Source organism: Pipistrellus kuhlii, unplaced genomic scaffold (genome assembly GCF_014108245.1).
Source record: "Pipistrellus kuhlii isolate mPipKuh1 unplaced genomic scaffold, mPipKuh1.p scaffold_m20_p_10, whole genome shotgun sequence".
Taxonomy (NCBI): domain Eukaryota; kingdom Metazoa; phylum Chordata; class Mammalia; order Chiroptera; family Vespertilionidae; genus Pipistrellus; species Pipistrellus kuhlii.
Genome location: NW_023425405.1, coordinates 39,653,966 through 39,674,772, shown reverse-complemented (window position 1 = coordinate 39,674,772; position 20,807 = coordinate 39,653,966). Strand labels below are relative to the sequence as shown.

Sequence of the window (20,807 nt, the reverse complement as noted above, 5' to 3'; positions counted from 1 at the left end):
AAAGTGAAACAGCTCAATCCCATGTGCAACTAGAAACCATACCCCACCTTCTAGCTCCAAAGAGGGTTTCAGACCACAACCTAGGTAGATGCTTCCGCAGTATCCTGTGCACACCATCAGATGCTGGATGCTTGCCCCACACAAAGGACTTCAAAGACACTTGACGCAGTCTTTGTTCTCAGCTGCTGGTAGTGCCCCTAGTGCCTGGCCTCTGTCAGCATTTGTGTGTTTGTTTGGGCCTGTGTGCAGCCTGGTGCTCCTTTGCTGTGGACCATCACTTACTGATCCAGGGTTGGCAACACCATGGCCATTAGGCTTCACCAGCCACAAAACCATCATGGCAGGGTTTCCCATTCCTCTCTTCCCTCAGACTCTCTAAAGAGCATCCTGTTTGTTTGGTGCTTAAAATGTAAGGGCATGAACCTCCCTTTGTATTTAAAAGGAAGGCATGTCAAATAAAAAAGGTTTAGGTTTCATTACCCCAAGTCCAGTATTTCCCTAAACTTCCACTATTTTGGTTTAATTGTAGGATTGTAAGTCTACAAGAGGCTTAGGGTCTTATATCTATATGTTCAGAATTCCTCTTCAGAATATTTCTTTGAAAATATCGACTGACATTCAAATGGTGTAGGTGTGTATATGTGTGTCAATGTGTTGAGAGAGAAGCAGATCAGGGAAATGGAAATAGGAAGCCTCGAGAAGGGCAAATGAGGAATGGTCTTTTTCATTTGATCAGGCGGAAACTGGTCAAAACACATGTATATTTTGTTTGGCAACTTTTTGTTTCTTTAATTATTGCTCAAGAGAAGAAATGGTATAAAATTAAGGTGTTTAAGAATAAAATTAATGTGAACCAAGAACTGCAGCAAATCTGTGCAAATTCCCTTCAGCACCCAAACCTGCAGGCAGATCAGTGGAAGGAGCAAGGTAGAGGGACAGTGCAGTGTGGTTGCTATGGCAACCGGGTGCTGATTGGAATAAAACTGAGGAATCATGATTCATCCCTGACTTTACATTTTCCTTTTCCCTTCTTAACTGGCTCCGGAAGATTTGCAGTCCTGGGGGTCTCGGTGCTATCAAGCCAGGTCACAGAGAGACACTGTGTAACCAGATGTAGCTGTCCCCTACCAAGGAAAGCACAAGCAATTCTTGTGCCTGGGATGAACAGGATAAACATGTAAATAAAATTTAAACAAGATGGAAATGAGCAGAATCATCACAATACCCAGTTTACAGGCCAAGTTCTGGCAAAACACAACTCTGAAATGACAGAACCAAAGTAAGACCATAGAAGCCATATCCACCCATGGGGAGCAGGCATGGAAGTCCATGACTTGGTCTTCTGATGACAGGAAGAAACACTATTAATGATAAGAGAAAGCTTTGTCCAGAGAATAGAAATGGGAAATACTTCACAAATAGTTTCAGCTTTCTCAACCATAAGATAAAATACCTGCCTCAGAAGAGATATCTGACCCCTCTGACAAGGTAAACTTGGGTGAGCATATTAAAAAAAACAATTGCAAATTGTTGGCTGATACTGTTTTTATCTCAAAAGGGAAAAGAAGAGTTCAGGGTCATTGGCAAAGCTATGAGAAGCCCTCATAATAATTTTCTTATTCACAACAATAAAATAACAAAGATAGCACATTAAATAGTGTTTATTAATGGCATTTAATATAATCAGTAAGAATAGGTACTATGAATTAGTTTCCATTTATCCTTTATCCTGAAAAAATGTGTGTACATCACTGATGACTCTAATAGAGAAGGAAAGGAGGGAAGAATAAAGGACTGTGTTTGGGAGAAATAATTTTTTATCAGCTCCTCATACTCTGAGCTCATCCACTTAGATCCCTGTCTAGGGATCCACAGCACCCATTTATGCTTCTCCTCTTGGCAGTTGCCTTCATCAGATAGGACAATCCAGATTCCATCTTTCTTGAGGGAAACATGGTGTATAGACTAGATGAGATTGGGGTTTTTTTGTGTGTGTTTTGTCTCATTGAGGGAGGTTGTGGGAAATCCCATAAGCCTTTTCCCTCCTTAGCAAGAGAGTTTTTAGATTGTGCTGCTTGTTAGAAAGGAATTACCTTTAAATACACCTATGGAAAAGGTCTTTTCTCTGAAGTATGCTCTGAAATTATGGCTGGATGATAGAAATACTGCTTGATGCTTCAGCATCTGATATGCTAATCCTGAAGTTCTTGCCCTGGGTCTATGGGTCTATTCATGGAATTCAGAAGGTTTGTTAACCCACTGAAATTGTATGAAAAAAAATCTGCATGTGGTTATATACATGAAGTGTTCTGGAGGGGATTCCTTGGTATTCATCTGATTCTCAAGTTTAGCAGTTACTCAAAAATAGTTAAGAATGATCACAGTCTGAGAGCTCTGTGCCTGTTTTTTTTATTGGTAGTTGTATTTATCAGTGTTTTACCCACTGAAGAATTGGTAAAAGTAGGAAAATATTTTCAGATTCTGAATTAAAACTGATCCCTCCTATTACATAACAATCCAACATTTCCTATATAATACTATTAAAAACTCATCAAATGATGCACTTAACATTTGTGCATTTTAGTCTAAGTAAAGTCTACCTAAAAACATAAATCCACATTAGCCTCTAATTAGTGATATATATGTTCAGGGGTGAAGTGTGCTCATTTCTGCAATTTACTTTGAAATGATTCAAGATAATAGGATGAATTAATGGGTGGATGGAAAGATGGGCAGATGAATAGATAAGTTACAAAGCAAACATTTCATAATTTTAATTGAAGAATCTATGTAGTGGGTATATGGATGTTTACTGGATAATTTTTTTTGTTTTCCTATATAGTTGAAAATGTTAATAAAATGTTAGGGTAATATATGATCATAACATTTAAAGTACTTACAATTGTATATGTTACAGCATACAGAATAGTGTCAAAAGTAGTGAATGGGAGTTAGTTTTATAACTTATTTATTGAGTTAATTCGGAGGCAATTATTTAGTGCATAGAAAAATATCCACATATACAGATGCCCCTTGATTCATGATGGGGCTACATCTCAATAAACCTCTCATGAGTTGAAAATATCATAAGTTGAAACTGCATTTGATACACCTAATCTCCTCTACTGAATAGCTTGGCCTAGTGGTCGGGTAACTCATTAGTCAACAGAGCCAAATATCAACAGTACAACGATTGAAATTTCTTTTGAGAGCCAAATTTTTTTAACTTAAACTTCCTTTAACACCACTTCTTCAAAATAAACTCACCCAGGCCATTGTATTTTGTGGAAGAGCCACATTCAAGGAGCCAAAGAGCTGCGTGTGGCTCTCGAGCCGCAGTTTGCCAACCACTGGCCTAGCCTACCTTAAACATGCTTAGAATACTTACATTGGCCTTCAGTTGGACAAAATCATCTTGCTGCTGCTGCCACCCCGCATCACAAGAAAGTATGATGCCAAGTAGAGCTAGCCTGGAAAAGATCAAAATTCAAAGTACAGTTTTTAATGAATGTGTGTCGATTTCACACCATGGTAAATTCAAAAACATCGTAAGTTGAACCATGAAAAGTCAGGAACTGTATTCAAATTTCAAGTGCAAAGATCTTATGGCCAAGAGGGATTGCTGTAATATTACTGTACTGTGATAGTACTCCAGACGGTGACCATGGCTGCATCTTATTTCCAGATTGGGTAGTGTTTGCACAGTTTCATTTGGAGATTGTTCCACCATAAAGGTCTTCTTGCCATCAATTGCTTTCTAGTCCCTCTAAATATTTCTTTGCTTGATTTCACACCACTAATCTTAGTAATTCCCTTCTACCCTATCTGCTTCAGATATGTCTTATCTGAATCACCCATCTCTAGCATGTTGGCAGTCTTAAGCATACTATATCCCATGGAGCTAAAAAAAGATTTGCTCTGTTCTTTACATTTTACCAGATGTACGTCAGTCCCTAAAAATTAACCTGTTAGATTTTTTTCCTAATAAGGAAGGGCTGAGAGAGATGAGACTTAACTTTACCATGTTAATCCAAGCACAAGAAGTTTTATATCCTGACTGGACCAAGGTACTCAATAATTGATTATGAGAATGATATAAACCTTAACACTAAAAACCTCAGTAATTAGAAAACAAAAGAGCTTTTCCATGTCAGCATCTCAGGTTCCGTCTTATTGTTCATGGCATCTCATGCCACTAAAATCTAAGAATTGCAAAAGGAACAAATCCAAAACAGCTTATAGGAGCTGATTGGGCTATTTAGTTTGGCTTGTTTGTTTCATGTTTGTATACTACATGCAATATACATTCTATTTAGTTATGTTTAAAATGGAGCTCTGGGGACTTCCCCCGCCTCCCATGATAACAAGCAACTAAGTCACTAGATCTGTGTTGTTTTTTTCTCCCAAATGACCCTCGTGTTCAAAGTCCCCGCTTTTGAAAAGAACTTAACAGAGCATCATGAGACGTGTTAGGTGCTTAGGGTGCAATTTTAATGCCAACAGACTGGAAAGCAAACAGCAGAACCCAGACGAGACATGACTTTGTTCTTTAGCATCTGAGTGAAGAGGAAATAAGAGCTTTCTGGGAGGCACTCCTGTTCACAGGTGCGGGAGAGAGGATGTCACATTCCTGGCTTACCACCTCGTGTGTGGGTTCTGTTGTGGCGCAAGGCGAAAGGGGATTGCTCTGCCTCTCACAGTAAGATCTCAGTACCCCTAATCCCCGTGGCGCTTTTGTTTCAGCTGGCACAAAGTGGACACTAAAAAAGCGTGAAGCATCGCTTAACCCCAGGAGCCTGGTGCATGCTGGCTACCGTGGCTGCTTTCTCCAGCTCTGTTGCCAGTGGAAGTGATTGACCCCAGGCCTGCAACCACTGTTCTTTGCTCTGCCACGAAACCACTGAGCTGTTGGCACTTTCATTGTTTTATACCAGGAGAAAACCAATTACATTGATGTGACTGTCTTATTCATTAGACATTACAGGCCTCACATTTTTAATGAGCTGAAACTCCTCATCCACATCATGCAACCACAGTGAATCAAGACAAGAGGGTAGCGATGACGTTTTCTAATTCATTGCAGTTGCCTTTTAAAAGACTTGACAGTTATTTCATAACTATGAAGGCTGCAATTTAAAGCCTGCCTGAGGTTGCGTGCTAATCAAAAACAGTAAATCATGTTCGAGTTATAAAGGACAGCAGCGTAAGGAGTAGAGCTAGGAGTTAGTGCCTATTTTTTTCATTTGCCTTTTAAATGCATAGACAAATATGAAGACACACATGAACAAACTCTTTGTTATCTACGGAATCTGGTGCATGCAAATGTTCCATTTCCCCTCCCGGGCCACAGTTTGAACATTGCAGTCCTTGGGAAGAAGTTTAGCTTCTGTGTCATGGTGAGCCCAGGACACGCTGGCTGTTTCTCACAGGCAGAAAAAGACCTTTCAATGATATGTGTTACACACCTGGCAGATGGTGAGCAATCTCAGCAGCTGTTTGAAGAACCATTGCATTCTCTTTATTCAGTAGCCTCCTGAAGGAAGACAACGCATCACCTACCGACTTCACAGAAGGAGCTGAGCCTTCACCTTCGTGAAGAGTAGGTGGCTGCCCTTGGATTAGAACCTGGGGACTCGCCGTTCAACAGCCTCTAAGGCCTCCTCACTACACACAGACAAAACCCAAATTCATAATCGCACGGAAGGTGCTTTGCTCCACCACCCTCACCTGCCCTATCCAATGATGGGCCTGCCCCACTGGCCTCCTTCTTCCCTTTCTACACATGAAACTTCTATTTATCTTTCAAAAGCCAGTTCCTCCTCACTGCATTGGTACCTCTAGGATAACGCTTCCATTTTCCATGTTGACTTATAGGCCAGCATCCCCTCCCAATCACTTGAAGCTCCAAAGGACAGCAGTGGCGTGTTGATAAATATTTAACAGCCAGCTCCCTAGACAGAAAGCAGAAAAGCCCTGATTGGTCATGCTTGTTTTGTGGCTCATGGTAGAACACCTTCTTCCATTCAAGGGGTGCTGTGTTTAACAACCAGCTTGCATAATTCCTGAAAATTGTAACATTCAACACTTGTGAGCCAGTTCAAGCCAGGTCTAGGCCACTGGAATTTTGCTTTAAAACCTGTTAACAGGACATATAAATACATCAAACGTAAACAATATCGGGAACGGGTAAGACGTATGAGTACGTCCTGGAAATATATGTTGCGCCCTGAGAAGGACGGTATATATTTTTTGTAATCTTTATAATTGTTTGTAAAATTTATAATTTTTTAATTCGATGTTTCCATTTTTTTTGTTGGTATTCTTTTCTATTTTTTTGTAATTTTGTATTTTCCTTTGTGCTTTATATATAAATAAATGAAAATATATATATATCATTTATTTTAATTAACTATAAATTAAAAAATAATAATATGAAATTACGTCCTCTGGGCATGACATACTGACACGTCCTAGTGAAAGAATATGCGCCCATTACAGGTTGCGTAATTAAAAAGGGAACTCCCCGGTTAACAGGTTAACAGTCCTTGTATTATTCCTCCCTTTGACCCTAAATGCTGTTCTTTACAGGAAAATAGGTGCTCAGTAAATGTTTTCTGAATTGAAATAAGTAGGCCACTTGTTGGTTTGGCTGTGCCACTGTTCATTGGGTTAGGGGATCATTTGCCTCGGAGATTCGAGGCAGCATTGACACTTCCTGTCATTGGAGAGTGGTGGCCTTCGCCACCTCCTCCATGCCACAGGTGTGAATTTAAGTAGATTTATTGATGGGGCAACTGAGAATTGTGGGGAAGAACAAGCTGAGAGTCTCGATTTCAGCAGCCTCATTAGACTAGAATTGGATCCACCATGGTTTCAATGAAAAAGCATCCAAAGGAAAGTCTAAAACACAGAGGTAAGGAGATAAGTGAATGGAATGGTTGAGAGAGAGAAGGCTGTGAGCTCAGTTCCCATTTTCTGGCCAACAAATCATTTGCTGTTCTCGGTATTTGGCATTTGTAATATTTTGGTGACGCAAATTTCAAGATTGGAATGTCGGTGTATGTTAGTTCGCGTGGTAAAGTGCCAAGCTCGCTGGCTCTGTTTTTATCATATAAACTTGGAAATTACAACATATCAACCCTGTTGTTTCTGTTAGGGTGACCAACTCATTCTGGTTTTCCCCAGTTTCAAAAGTGAAAGTTCCACATCCTGGAAATCCCCTCCATCCTAAAAACTGGGATCGATGGTCTGCCTGGTTCCTGAAAGGTGGAGACCCCTGTACTGAGTGCTGTGGACAGTTAGACTGGAGCATACGGCTGGCTGCCGGCCTGCCAGGAGGCATCGAACCAGTAGCTGAAAGGATTAGAACCTTTAAAAAGGCAGTTTATAAAATACCTTCTCTTTTTAAGGTCATGGTCCTATTTTTCAGGCAGCTTTCATTAAATGAGAGAATGAATGGATAGGAGAAAATGCTACATGTGCACACAATGCAAGTATTTATTTCTCCTAATGAAGCACATGTTCCCTGATTATATCTAGTAGGGCTCATCTTGGGTATTAAACAACTAGTTATAGTAGGATAACCAGTATCAAAATACTGTAAAATAACCAATTATAATTTTGTGGAGAATGCATAAAGGCTTAGCTTCCATGAGTCAATACTCAGTGACTTATCATTTGTTGAGGATTGTTCGTTGGCATTGTTCACACTGTGATGCAGATACATGGGAAAGAGTTGATGGAGAGCTCAGCTGGCTCTCTAGTGTTGGCTGCCCTCAGCATGGCCTGTTGGACCCTTCTTGCTGGCAGCAGATATTTCCAACTGGAAATGATGTGCTATGACATGTATGGTGGTGTCCAAACGTGTTGCCATGTGAAGGTATCAGAATGTGTCCCATAAGAATAAACATTTCTTCCCTAGCTGGTTTGGCTCAATGGATAAAGCATCAGCATGTGGACTGAAGGGCCCCAGGTTTGATCCCGGTCAAGGGCACATGCCCGGGGAGCAAGGCAACCAATAGGTGGTTCTCTCTCATCATTGATATTTCTCTCTCTCTCCCTCTCCCTACCTCTCTGAAATCAATAAAAAAAAATTTTTTTTAAAGAATAAGCATTTCTACTATGATACTTGTGTTCCTACCTGTGTTTAGTAAAATACCACAGTAACTACTGTATAGATTATAGGGGGGAAAAATAGGATGAAGAGCAGACCCATTAAAATGTATTCAACTTGGTCTGTTTAGGCTGCTATAAGAGAGCATTATACACTAGGCAGCTTATAAACAACAGAAATGTATTTATCACAGTCTGGAGGCTGGGAAGTCCAAGAACAAGGCCCTGACAGATTTAAGAAAGGCTGAGGAGCCTCTTCCCCTTCTTGCTGGGATCTCTTTTATAAAAGCACTAATCCCATTCATGTGGGCTCTGCTCTCATGACCTAATCTCCTCCCAAAGGCTCCACCTTGAAATATGATCACATGGCGGTGTAGATTTCAACCTATGAATTTGGGAGGACATTGAGTCTCCAGCACATAGCACGCACAAAAGCAGTTTAAAAACAATTCTAAAAATATTAGCACAACTTACAGGTGAAAGAAGCTAGATGGAAGAGTTGGGGGTGTCAAATTTGGATGCCAAGATCTGGGAGAATTATGCAATAAACTGTAAATTCCAAGACAGAGCATGTGGCCCAACCAAGCCAAGAAGAAGCATGTGGTGTAAATGGACAGCACATGCAGTTCCAGGCACCCCTTCAGCTTGCATGTAAATGTGTTGGTCTCCTGTGCATAGCTGCTGTGCATTGATGACTCCAAACTTTCCCATTGGAAAGAGATCTCTCCTGTGAACCAACAAGGCTTTTGTTTTACACTGACACCATTCTTTACTTACCAATAATCCTAGGTCATCTAATTTACCCTACAGAAATGCATGCTTTAGCTTTGCAAATTCCTGCTGCATAAGATGGTTCATAAGACAGATTCAAATTGTAGGTCATTATATATATTGAATTCAAAACCCTTACCATGAAAAGTTGCTGGGCCTCAACATTTTGGATAATAATACTAGGCAACTTTTTATTTGAAAAACAAAAATCCACCCAAAAAAATGAAGTCACATCTCCTTTCAGATCTTTTAATTAAAGTCAGACCTGAACCCTTGTGTTTCTTTGACTGCTAACTACTTAAGAAGTGTTTATGAGATTTGTGTGTGTGTTTTAAGTTTTTAAAAAATACACACGTTGCTGGGTTACATGACTTTGTGTTTGGTTTATTTAAATTCAGTTAAGTAGAACTGTAATATATCAGGAAGGTTAAAGTGTCAGAATCCTATTTAATTAACTTATACTCACTTGGGAGCCAGTCAGTTGTAAAGGTATGCTAAGCAAATAAAGCTTCAAATATGAAATCCTTGAAAAGAATAAGCCATGTTTGATGAAGGCTTTTCTAGTCTTAACTTTGTCTTTCAAACTATTTCAATGGGCTGTTTCAAACCTTACAGTGTATTTATGTATGTGTGTATGATTTTATATATGTGATCTTTTTAGAAGATTAACCATCTTGATAATTCTTAGAAGACCTAGATCAGTACTTTCCTTGAACATTTTTGGCCTTCTCTGAGACAGGACGTACTCCCAGAATTGCCATCCTTAAGTCCACATGTGTCTAAAAATGACCAGTTTTACTTTTACATAAATTTGATTTAACAAATAGTCACACCATTAAAATAGAGCATTCTTTTCAACCATCACTAATTACATGTCATAAAATGCCTGGTCTTTAATGGGGATTTCAATAAATGTCTGCTGATAATGATGATTATTGAAATGATATGTTAAGTCAGTCTTCTCATGTGAGAAATGCTTTGTTTTGAAATGCTAGACTTATAGCTTTGCCTAAAAAAAATTTAATTAAGATCACCACTTTGGCATGAAGCTTAAAAAGTGCAAAGTCGCTGCAATTAGTGCATTGTGCATCCATATGGATGTCACCAAACTGCTTTCAACTTAGAGGATTTGGACTGTTTTGAATGATGGACCTTCTGTCAAGCTTAAAACAAAAGCCTCCTATCTCTGCATTCATTTTAATTAATATTCTCTAGCTGGTCTCAAAGACATGTTCTGAGGGGAAGAAGCATAATTATCATAAATCAGAAATAAGTTACAGAAGTAGATTTGGCTAATTTTCTACTTCCTTCTGTTTCATCCCATTCTTTTTCCCCCTCCCACCCCCTACCCCCATCCCCGCCAAAGGAGCTTAGTGCAATGTCAGAATAACTGGAAAACAATGATTTCAGTTTGTCCAAAAGAAAACCTGTATTTCATCCAAATCAAAACATAAACTCACCCAAAAAATGAAGAAATTAAGCCGTCCTCAGATTTTTTGAAATCAGCTTGAAGTTGAAAACTTGTCATTTTGACTCCAGTGTTCATATATAAAGTTTATCACATAAAATTTGAGTATATGTGTTGTATATATGCAAATGAATATGTCATATGTGTGTGTATTTGTATATAGACATAATATTTTTACTTCAGAGAGACTTGGACTTGCCCAAGTGCTTGAGTTTAGTAACCTTATTTGAGGACTTAATTTTCTACAGTCGCCAACTCTGCTTGAAGATGAATTAAGTACAAAAGATTAGTTTGGTTGTTGTTCTTAGTATTTCAAGCGAAGTCAAACCCAACATGCACAGCCTGGAAGGTTGTATTTTCCCTGGTTATTTTTCATGTGAACTTTTATTAATATGGTTCTTGGGGAAAGGAAGCTTTCTGAACTTTGTTTTCCACAAAATCAGAATAATTTTATAGATGGTTATATGTATTAGTTAAGTCTCTGATTTCCTGTTTTCAAACATCTCTCCTACAGTCACTCTCCATATACATTCAGAAAAATATTCACCCTCATGGCCACTGGCTTTCTCTGACTATCCACTGCCCAATTGAGGCCAGTTTTGAATGCTGCTTTAAAAAGTAGACAAAAGTATCTCCCAAAATCTTCACTGAATTACTAAGATTAAGATAAATGTGAAAATTGCAAAGCAGAATTGTAATTTACCAGGACACTTGGATAAAGTAATTCATCCAACATGTGAGTGGAAAGGAATGAAATCAGTAGGTTCTTTCTAGAATACCACCATAGCAGGTCCTGGTTTATTTTTATTTTTTTTTAATTCCAACATTATGGAAATTCATTTGTGATAGTCACTGGATTTGGCACTAAGATACCCTAATTTTTTCATACTGTCTGGATTTTTCATTCCTATTTCCTTTTTTAAAAAGTATGTAATTGGTTACATACCTTTCTTCAAATGCCTCCTGATATACCAGTGATTTGGATTCTATTTTAGTAAAGAAGATAGAATTAATTTTATTCTAGGTTAGAAATGGATAAAAGCTAAACTTGGTCAAATGGCATACAATGTTTTCTGGAAGAGAACTTACTTGTTTTATAATTCTATCCTGTCTTTACTATCATGAGGTAGCCTTCTTTCCATCAGATTTTAGTAACTCTACACTCTCTGTTAGACATCTTTACAAAGAAGTCTCTCAAATAGAAATGAGCGGATTACCCATCAGTTTCACATACATTCTGATGAATATCCTGTTCACAATGTAAGAGATGGGAGGAAAACCTACAGTTGTTTTAATTTGGAACCAAAATAATCACGTCTCTCCCGTGAAGGCTTAGAGGGGGCAGAAATTGGGCCAGATAGAAAAAGAAATACTTGGTGGAGGGCAATGCAGCAGGATAAAAAATATTAATAATTTAAGTAAAATAATAAAACAAACACAATACCTTAGTGTGGCAAACAGGCTAGTGAAGGAGAGACCATCTGATCACCCAGAAGCACCCTGAACTGGGGTCCTGGGTTGTGTCATCCCGCCAGCGAGTAAACTTCATGTGTGTGTAGGGGTGTGCCTCTGTATAGACCCATGGAGATTTAACAGGGAGCACCAAGGGGATTAGAAAGAGCCTGGCCCATTTTTAATTTGGGTCTGTTTGCTTGCATTTAGCACTTAAGGGCTCTACATTCAGCCTGGTCAAAAGAGTGATGAAGCACTCCTTGCTTATGCCTCAAATCAGAAATGCATGAAGTGCAGCTGCACAGATAATACATTTTCCCCAAAGGCTTTGGCTGAGCAAATTAGGTGTCAATGGGGTGCCTGCGCAGGCAGTACTCTCTCTAATTAGTCTCTTGAGCCTAGTTGGTGGCGGGTATGAGATGATCTAATCAATTGGTCTGTGTCTGATGGTTTCTGTAAAAATCCTACCAGGCAGACTCTCTCCCACAGGTCACCCACCTGCACAGCGGGACTGCTCATTTTCATTTTTCATCTCCTCCATCACATGATGCTGACAGTTGGTTTTAAGAAAATTGAATCCAAAAAATATCTAGTTCATAGGGCACATAGGTCAGAACAAAATTGCATTATGGGTACCAGCGATCCAATTAATTAATATTTATAGCTGAGAAGCTCTATGTAGATATTTCTGAATAAGGATTTTATCAATAAAATCCAATTTCTTGTTTAAAACATTCATTTCCAGAGAAAGAACGCTATAAAAGCAGAAAGCAAGATAAAAATGGCATCCATTAATCTAATGATTTATATACCTATGAATTGCTGTGCACATAGCTGAGCTTATAATTTACATTCGTTGTTCATTTGCATTATGTGTGCAGTCTGCTTTAATAATCTATTAAATATAAGGGAAGGATTTGTATTACTATTATATTTTACTTCCCTATGAATGTCATATTCCCTCTCTCCTTTCACCTACAGCACGAGCCATCACATGCATGATTGCATTTAGGTTTTAAAGAATTTTTCTAGCAGTAAACTCACTTACCTTGAAAACTGGAACTGATATCAGTGTTGCCCAAGGAGGGAGAAGAGACATCGCATGCTGCTGGTGAATGATGTCAGTCAGGGCACTTGGCACAGTTTGAGCTGTAGAGTCATCTCACAGGAATGGGGGTCTAGCTCTCATTGGCACCTCCCTTTTATTTTATTTTATTTTATTTTATTTTATTTTATTTTATTTTATCTTATTTTAATTATTGGATACTTTAATTAATGTCTGACCTCAAACCTAACTAAATGGACTTATCCATAACACTGTTAACCATTTATTATCCAGTTACTATTACTTAAGGTAATTATCCGATTAGGTACATGTGATTCTTCTGGAAATTACACTTAAAAGAATCAGGACAAAGACAAGAACAAACACTGACAAAAAAAATGTAATATCAAGAATAATAACATGCCATAGACTATGGTGACAGTATAGTTTATTGTTACATGAAATCAGATATACTGAAAAGCAAAGCATTCTTTTATATGTTTTATTTATTTCATAGAAAGGAAAGGAGAGGAAGAGAGAGATAGAAACATCAGTGATGAGAGAGAATTATTGATCAGCTGCCTCCTGCACATCCTCTACTGGGGATCAAGCCCACAATCCCAGGCATGTGTCCTGACTGGGAATTGGACCCGTGACCTCTTGGTTTATGAGTCAGTTCTCAACCACTGAGCCACACCATTCTGGCCTGAACCTCTGTTTTTGATAGATCCCTTTGTGTGACTGACCTCTCCTTGTCACATGTCCACATCCTGTTCCATCTCTAAGGCCCAAATCAAATCTCACTCATATTATGAAACTTTTCTGGTTTCTAACAAGATGTGAGAACCACATCTCTCCTTGCAAGGTGTGGGATGGGTGCCAAGGCAGTAGTTTCCATGTAATTATTTCTGTTAGGGTGGTGACTTTTTGAAGGAGAGGTTTGATAAAGGCATTTCTGGACAACCTGGCAGGGGTGAGAGGTGGCCAAGTGAGCCCCATAGAGAACTGTCCCACAGCAGCAACCATTTGAGATAATAGTTGAGGTAGCAAAAGGCCTATATGTGTTGTCCATCTCCCCCCAGGCCCCTCCCTCCACCCCACACTTCTCCCAGAAACGTAAGGTAAGGACTTTTGTTTACATTTGGCTCAGACACTGAAGACAGAGAATTCTTACGAATAAAAATGTTACCCCTTTTTCTCCCCTTATACCAAAATGGACTAAAAATATCCAAATGTAAGAAATAAACTCTCAGAAGAAGACATAGTGGTAAATCCTTATCGCCTTAGGCTTGGTGATGGATTTTTAGATCTGACACCAAAACCATAAACAACAAAATAAAAAATGGATAAATTGGACTTCATCCAAATTAAAATTTCTTGTGCATCAAAGAACAATATCAACATAGGGAAAGGCAATCCACTAAAAAGCAATAAACATTTACAAATCAAAATACAAATATTTAAAGAGCTCCTACAACTTAATAACAAAAGGGCAATTTGAAAATGGACCAAGGACTTGAATTAGATATTTCTCCAAAGATAGACAAATGACCAAAAACCACATGAAAAGGTGCTCAACACCATTAATAATTATAGAACTACAAATCAAAACTGTGGTGAGATACCAGTTCCCACTCACTAGGATGTCTATAATCGGGGGGGGGGGGGGGGGGGGGAGGATAATAAATGTTGGCAAGGGTATGGAGAAATTGGAAAATTTGTATATTGCCAGTGGGAATATAAAAGGATGCGGCCACTGTGGAAAACAGTTTGCCAGCTTCTAAAAAATTAAATACAGTATTGCCTTATGGCCCAGCAATTTCATTCCTAAGTATTTACCCATCAGAATTGAAAACAGGTATTTAAACAAATACTTGTATATGCAATATCTATAGCAACACTATTTGCAGTAGCCAAAATTTAAAAACAAGCCCAAATGTGCCCGAGTTCATGAATGGGTAAACAAAATGTGGAATATCCATAAAATGGAATATGATTCACCATTAAAAAAAGAAGAAAGTGCCGAAACCGGTTTGGCTCAGTGGATAGAGCGTCGGCCTGTGGACCGAAAGTTCCCAGGTTCGATTCCGGTCAAGGGCATTGGTTGCGGGCACATCCCCAGTGAGGGGTGTGCAGGAGGCAGCTGGTCGATGTATCTTTCTCATCGATGTATCTCTCTATCTCTCTCCCTTCCTCTCTGTGAAAAATCAAGAAAATATATTTTAAAAAAAAGAAGAAGAAGAAGAAGAAAGTACTGATACATGGTACAATATTAAAAACATTATGTGGCCGAAACCGGTTTGGCTCAGTGGTAGAGCGTTGGTCTGTGGACTGAAAGGTCCCAGGTTCGATTCCGGTCAAGGGCATATACGTTGGTTGTGGGCACATCCCCGGTAGAGGTTGTGCAAGAGGCAGCTGGTCGATGTTTCTCTCTCATTGACGTTTCTAGCGCTCTTTCTCTCTCCCTTCCTCTCTGTAAAAAATCAATGAAATATATTAAAAACAAAACAGAAAACAAAACAAAAAACATTATGTGAAGTGGAAGAAGCCAGACACAATAGGCTGCATGTGGTATGGATCTGTTTTATGAAATATCCAGAACAGGGAAGTACATCACACAGAAAGCAGATTAGTGGTTGTCAGGAGCTGGGGCGAGGGCAGAAAGGGTGTGACTGTAAGGAAACCTTTGGCGCAGCGATCGCCAACCGGTGGTCCTCGGACCACGAGTGGTCCATGACGTCTGGAAGGCTGGTGACTGCTGGTTTAAAGGATATGAGGTCTCTTTGGGGGATGATGAATGTTTTGGAGCAGATAGAGGTGATGGCTGCAAACATTGTAAATGTACTAAATGCTTTCATATGATTAATGTTGTTACATGAATTTCAGCTCAATTAAAAGAAAAAAAGATGGAAGGTTAACCTTCCAAAAAATCATCATAGGAAGCCAGAGAAATGAGCAGAGGTGGAGAGAATGCCACCCTCAACTATAAGACTGGAACTTTTTGTTCTCTTGATCAAGACAGTGCCATGCAGGGGTGAAGTCCTTGGTACTACAGCCCACATGTGCTTGGGGTAGGCTGTGGAGAGAACGGTAGATTCCCTCTGGCCTGACCAATTTTCATGTCTTATGTAATTTAAGAAAAATGAATGATGTATGATTTTTTTTTTCCATATAACAATTTTCTCTTTTCCTCTTTTCAGGATTAAGTTGTCATCTTTCTGGGAAGAAAAAAGAAAAAACATTAATGAAGTGGCCAACGAGAGGAAGGGAATCATGGATCAGTTTCCTTTCACTCCCTGTGGTGGATTTCACTTACAAGAAAATTGAAGCTGGCAAGACCTTGCTTTCTCTGCAATTTATTTAAAACCTTGCACGCATTTGGATACCTTGTGATTCCCAAGAACTATGTGAAGATTAAGCTTCGCTTACTGATCCATGGCATGTATTCTTTTCAGTCTTTTGTGTTTGATTTTGTTTGATTTCCCTCAGCAGCGCAGCGTCTCTGTGAAGGTTTTTATGCTTTTACCAACCATGTCTTAAATGCATTAAGACAACACATCTGGTGTTCACACTTCTTCAGTAATATCTGTACTTGAAAGCCACACAGTGGCATGAAACAATGTGCGCTTTCCTGGAGACCACTGCACACTTTGCAACCACTAGGAAGGAAATGTTTAGCTAAAGCAAACCCATGTTCTCTGACTGTTTGGCAACTCGGTCCCTGGCTGTGGGCTCCCCCCGCCCCTTGTCGCCTACCTTTTGAGGACATTTCCCAGTGTGGGTTTTGTTTGTTTTTTTTCTTTTTCTTGGAAATACCACACCTTTATATAAGATATCAGAACCTGCTTAGCACTTTCAAGCCACATAGCATGACTGTTTTTCCAAATAGGCTGGAAGGGAACAACCAAGTATCAAGCGTTAAGATCAAAGACAGGAATGAATTGCTTCCTTTTCAACCTCCAGAGCTCGAGGTGACTTTTCACGTGTGTTCTGGGTCTCGTCAGCATCTTATTGCTTCCATCCTCTCTCTGACACGCGGTGTTCTTTTAGTGGAGAAAAGAGTGAGGAACAGAGCGTTCGAAACTTGGGTGCACAGGGTCGGATCGGCTGCATGAGCGCTGAAAGCCATCTTTGCTAGTTACCATTCAATAAGCAAGTGACGAAGGGATCCCGAGTTAAAAATCGGCTCATTTACATCAGAGCACCTTTCAATGACTTGTTGAAAACATTCCAAGCTGACTGGAAGCCATCCTTAGGGACCCTGACTCTACCCAGTCTCCTGGAAAAGAAGCTGTTTGAATGCAGGCTTTAGAAGCAATACAGGACTCATGCTTTAAAGATGGGGGAGGGGAACAGAAAGGCCGGCTTCCCCTGTTTTAGGAGTTGGGAGGCCTTGGAGGATGAAGGCGAGGATGTGACATGGAGCGAAATGTGGGTGGGGCGCTTGTGGAGCTTTGTCTGGTGGAGGCTGTCTCGGGGAGGCGGGGGGAGGGAGGCGGGACAGCCCTCCCTGCAGGATCCCACATCATCCTCAGGCCAAGGGGGTGGTGAGGAAAGTCATGGGAAGCATGAAACCTAGCTCCTCAGGACACAAGTTCCTATGGAAACACTTCCTGTACGTTGTTTTACGTTTTCCTATTAGTCAGAAAGGAGGAGAGACCAAGAACTTGAAATGCATCGCACTTTGGGGGACCAAGTCTAGGAATTGTGAACCAGTTTGACAAAGACTTTTTGAGAGTCGGGTAAGAGAAAAGCTTTTCTATAGTCAAATCCAGTATACCTAGGGACTTGAACCCAGACTTCCTAAACATTAAAATGGTCCCATCCCTGGAGTGACATGTGAGTATATAATACAATCAAGGTCACAATCCATCGTACTCAGAAGTAGCATTCATTGTGAGCTCCTAAGTGTTAAGTGAGGAATTATTTACTGGTTGGTGTTAAAGGAAATAAAAGTTACTCAAGGCTAGAATATTTACTATTTGCTACCCAGAAACCTTTCCCATTCTTCTTTCATACATTCCAACTCATTAGTAGTCTTTACAGGTATTTTGGTTTGTGTATTTAAATTAGGACTTCTGACAGACAATATGGAGACGTAAACCTTATGCGCAATTAAAGACAGCCTTGCCTGTGATTCGTCTTGAATTATTCATTTGGGGGAGAGGCATACCTTTTGTATTTTACTCACTTAAAACCAAGAGCAACCGATGATTAAGTCTTGCCATGTAATAAGCTTTCTAACTTGAACATTTGAAAATATTTAAGTGTTAAAATACTTCCATTAGCAATATTAGAGTCATTCAGAGATAGTGTCCCTGTCCCAGGCAGCTTCTGTTGGGGAGAGGAAACAGGGTAGTCCTCAGCAGAGGTTAATCTATTTTATTACGGAGACAGGCCTCTCCGAAGATCTTGTTTAGGAACTTTTAGTTCCCCCTCCTTGCCATCGGTACAGAACATCCAGCGTTTGGTTTGCCTCTCCCTCCTTTCCTCTCGCATTTGCAATCATGTTCTCCCCGCCTTCACCCCCACCCACCCTTCTCTTCCCACTGTCTCTAGCGGAGGGCAGCCATGAAAATCATCGCAGAAGGCTTCCATTAGCAGATTTATTGTTCCATTGAGAAAGCACTGGAATGTTTTGTGAGATTATTTTTATAGGAAGGAGTAGCTTGAATTCAAACAGCTGGACCAACATGGGGACTGTATACACACACAGTATTTCAAAAGGAAATGCGGGACTTCACGTCCATGTTCTTAAAGGAGCAGTATGGCTGACTTAACAATACAAGTTATGTAAAACATGAAGAAAAAAAATGTATGTTTGCCGTGCACAGAAACACCGGGGTGTAAAGCAGGGGTGGCTGTCCACCCACTGAAACTCGGTGAGAAGCTATTTCTACCTCGAAAGAGTGATGAGAAAAGTTCCAGGGGTGCCTCCTCCAGGCTTGCAGAGAAAGCGAGGCCTCTGGGCACCCTTCCCTCGGTGTATCCATGACAACCAGTGTAATCAATGCCCTCGGTCATGTGTGTCCATAAGATACTCATCTGTGAATATGACTGGTTTTTGTAATCTTTGTTATATAAGAAGAAGTTTAGGCTGTACATACTGGGGTAGATTATTGCCTGCCCCCTATACATAAGAATATGCTGCAGAATCATGCATAATGTCTATCTCCCTTACTGGCTTGTAGGCAGAGGAAACCATATTTGTTACTGCCTTGCAATCCTCATACACCAAAAACAAACAACAAAAAAGCAAAAAAATTTTCTCAAGTAAAATCAGCAATCTCCTATTCTCATTCCCTTCTCACAGCAGCATATTTTAGAGGCACAAATAAAATCTACATTCTCTAGTTGGGAGTGGACTTTTTTTTAATCTTTTTCTTTTTTTCCTGTAAGATACACTGAGATGCGTACTTTCTAACGGTGGTTGGTACCTAAGAAATGTGCTAGCATCATTCAGAAACCTATTATTCTTCAAAATAACATATAGTAAGGAGAATGGAGTAATACATGTTGCATATTTGTTCCCAATTGTAATTTGTCTGTATTATGAAAGATGTAATGGTTTGTCAGCTGTCACTGTTGTTTTCTTGTAACATGATACAGAATAAAAGAATCTCTGTATATTTTCTTGGTAGGTCTTCTGGGTGAGTACCCAAAACACCATACACCGTGTCAAAGAAACACCCTCTGGAAAACTCTTAGGCACAACCATCCCCAAAGAGAGAAGTAGGAGACGGAACACACAATTCCCGTGGATGTGGGAAGGAGTGAGTCGGCTGGGATGCTGGGGAGTCTTCTAACCCCTCCCTCGCCTCGCTTGGCGAGGCCACATTTAGGTGAAGTGCAGGAGGCTCTGCCCTCGGGGGTCCTCACAACCCCCAGCTCCTTAGGACACTCACCGCGTGTTCTCTGCATCTGGAGCCAGTCTGATTCCGTTTAGCGACAACCCTGTTTATGTGTATTACTTCTTGTTCCTGGTTTTCGCATGTGTCCTGAGGTGAGGTGAGTAGGTTACTCTCCACTGAAGACAAATCCCAGCTCTGCCACTGAGTACACTTCCCTGACCGCCACCTCATGGGGCTGCACCCGAATGGGCAGGGAGCTCGCACTGGGATTCACATGTGTGGGTGCGGGTGTTGGTGTCCTTTCTATCACCACCTCCTTGTCACATTTTCCAGCTTTATAACTTGAAAGAACCACCCCCCGAACTGATACGTTGCTAATAAAGTCCCTATCAGATACAGTCGTCGATGTATAGCTATGATGTTCCATGACTTAAAAAAGTTTATCCTTGAAGGTAAAAAAAAAAAATCCAAGTTCATGTCTCATGTTAAAAGGGCCCAGGCCCCTTGCTCTCCCCTGGGCAGATCCTCACCTACCAGCAGCTCCTGACCCCGGTCTTACTCCCCTTGCTCTTCCTCTTTTCTAAGCCCTTTGTAAACTAACATTCTCACAAACATCCGTGTTCTCAGCTGACGCATGTGCCAATCCAGAAAAGCTCACAAGAACCTGTGCATCTTCCGCCCCCTGACTGCCCTGCTGGTTGCTCTGCAGCAGCGACTCACCCACCGAAGGCATTGTCACCATCCTGTGCCCCTGAGGACTCTGGGACATGAAATGGGGACCTTTGTGGTACCAAGGTAGAGATAATGGGCACATTTCTTAGTTAAATGGGAACCACATAATACCCTGGAACTGGTTAGGATTATAGAAGCGCCGGAAGAACTCACTCCTCGGGAGTTGTTTCAAGGGAGGAACCCGTGTGCCGCTGCCCATCTTCCCACAGCCGTGGAGCACAGGGGCCCCTTGCTGAGGCCACTGGCAACCTCAGCAATGGGCTCGCATTTTAGAGCCTGACTGTGTGCCTGGGGTGTAATCCCAGGAACTCTTAAAAGACGAAGGTGCTAGGCTGGTATCTATAATAAGATAAAGAAATAGCTCTGGGAAATACTT

At 40.4% G+C, this 20,807-nt stretch overlaps 1 protein-coding gene across 3 annotated transcripts in view; it reads left to right on the top strand.

The window, feature by feature from the left end:
* CDK14 (cyclin dependent kinase 14) overlaps positions 1 to 19,114 on the top strand; it is a 485,190-nt gene extending 466,076 nt beyond the window's left edge. For all 3 annotated transcript variants that reach the window (XM_036429493.2, XM_036429494.2, XM_045578458.1), the window contains one exon: positions 16,049 to 19,114. The gene's annotated coding sequence lies outside the window, so the exon portion shown is untranslated. The remainder of the gene's footprint in view (positions 1 to 16,048) is intronic.
* The last annotated feature ends 1,693 nt before the right edge of the window (positions 19,115 to 20,807 follow it).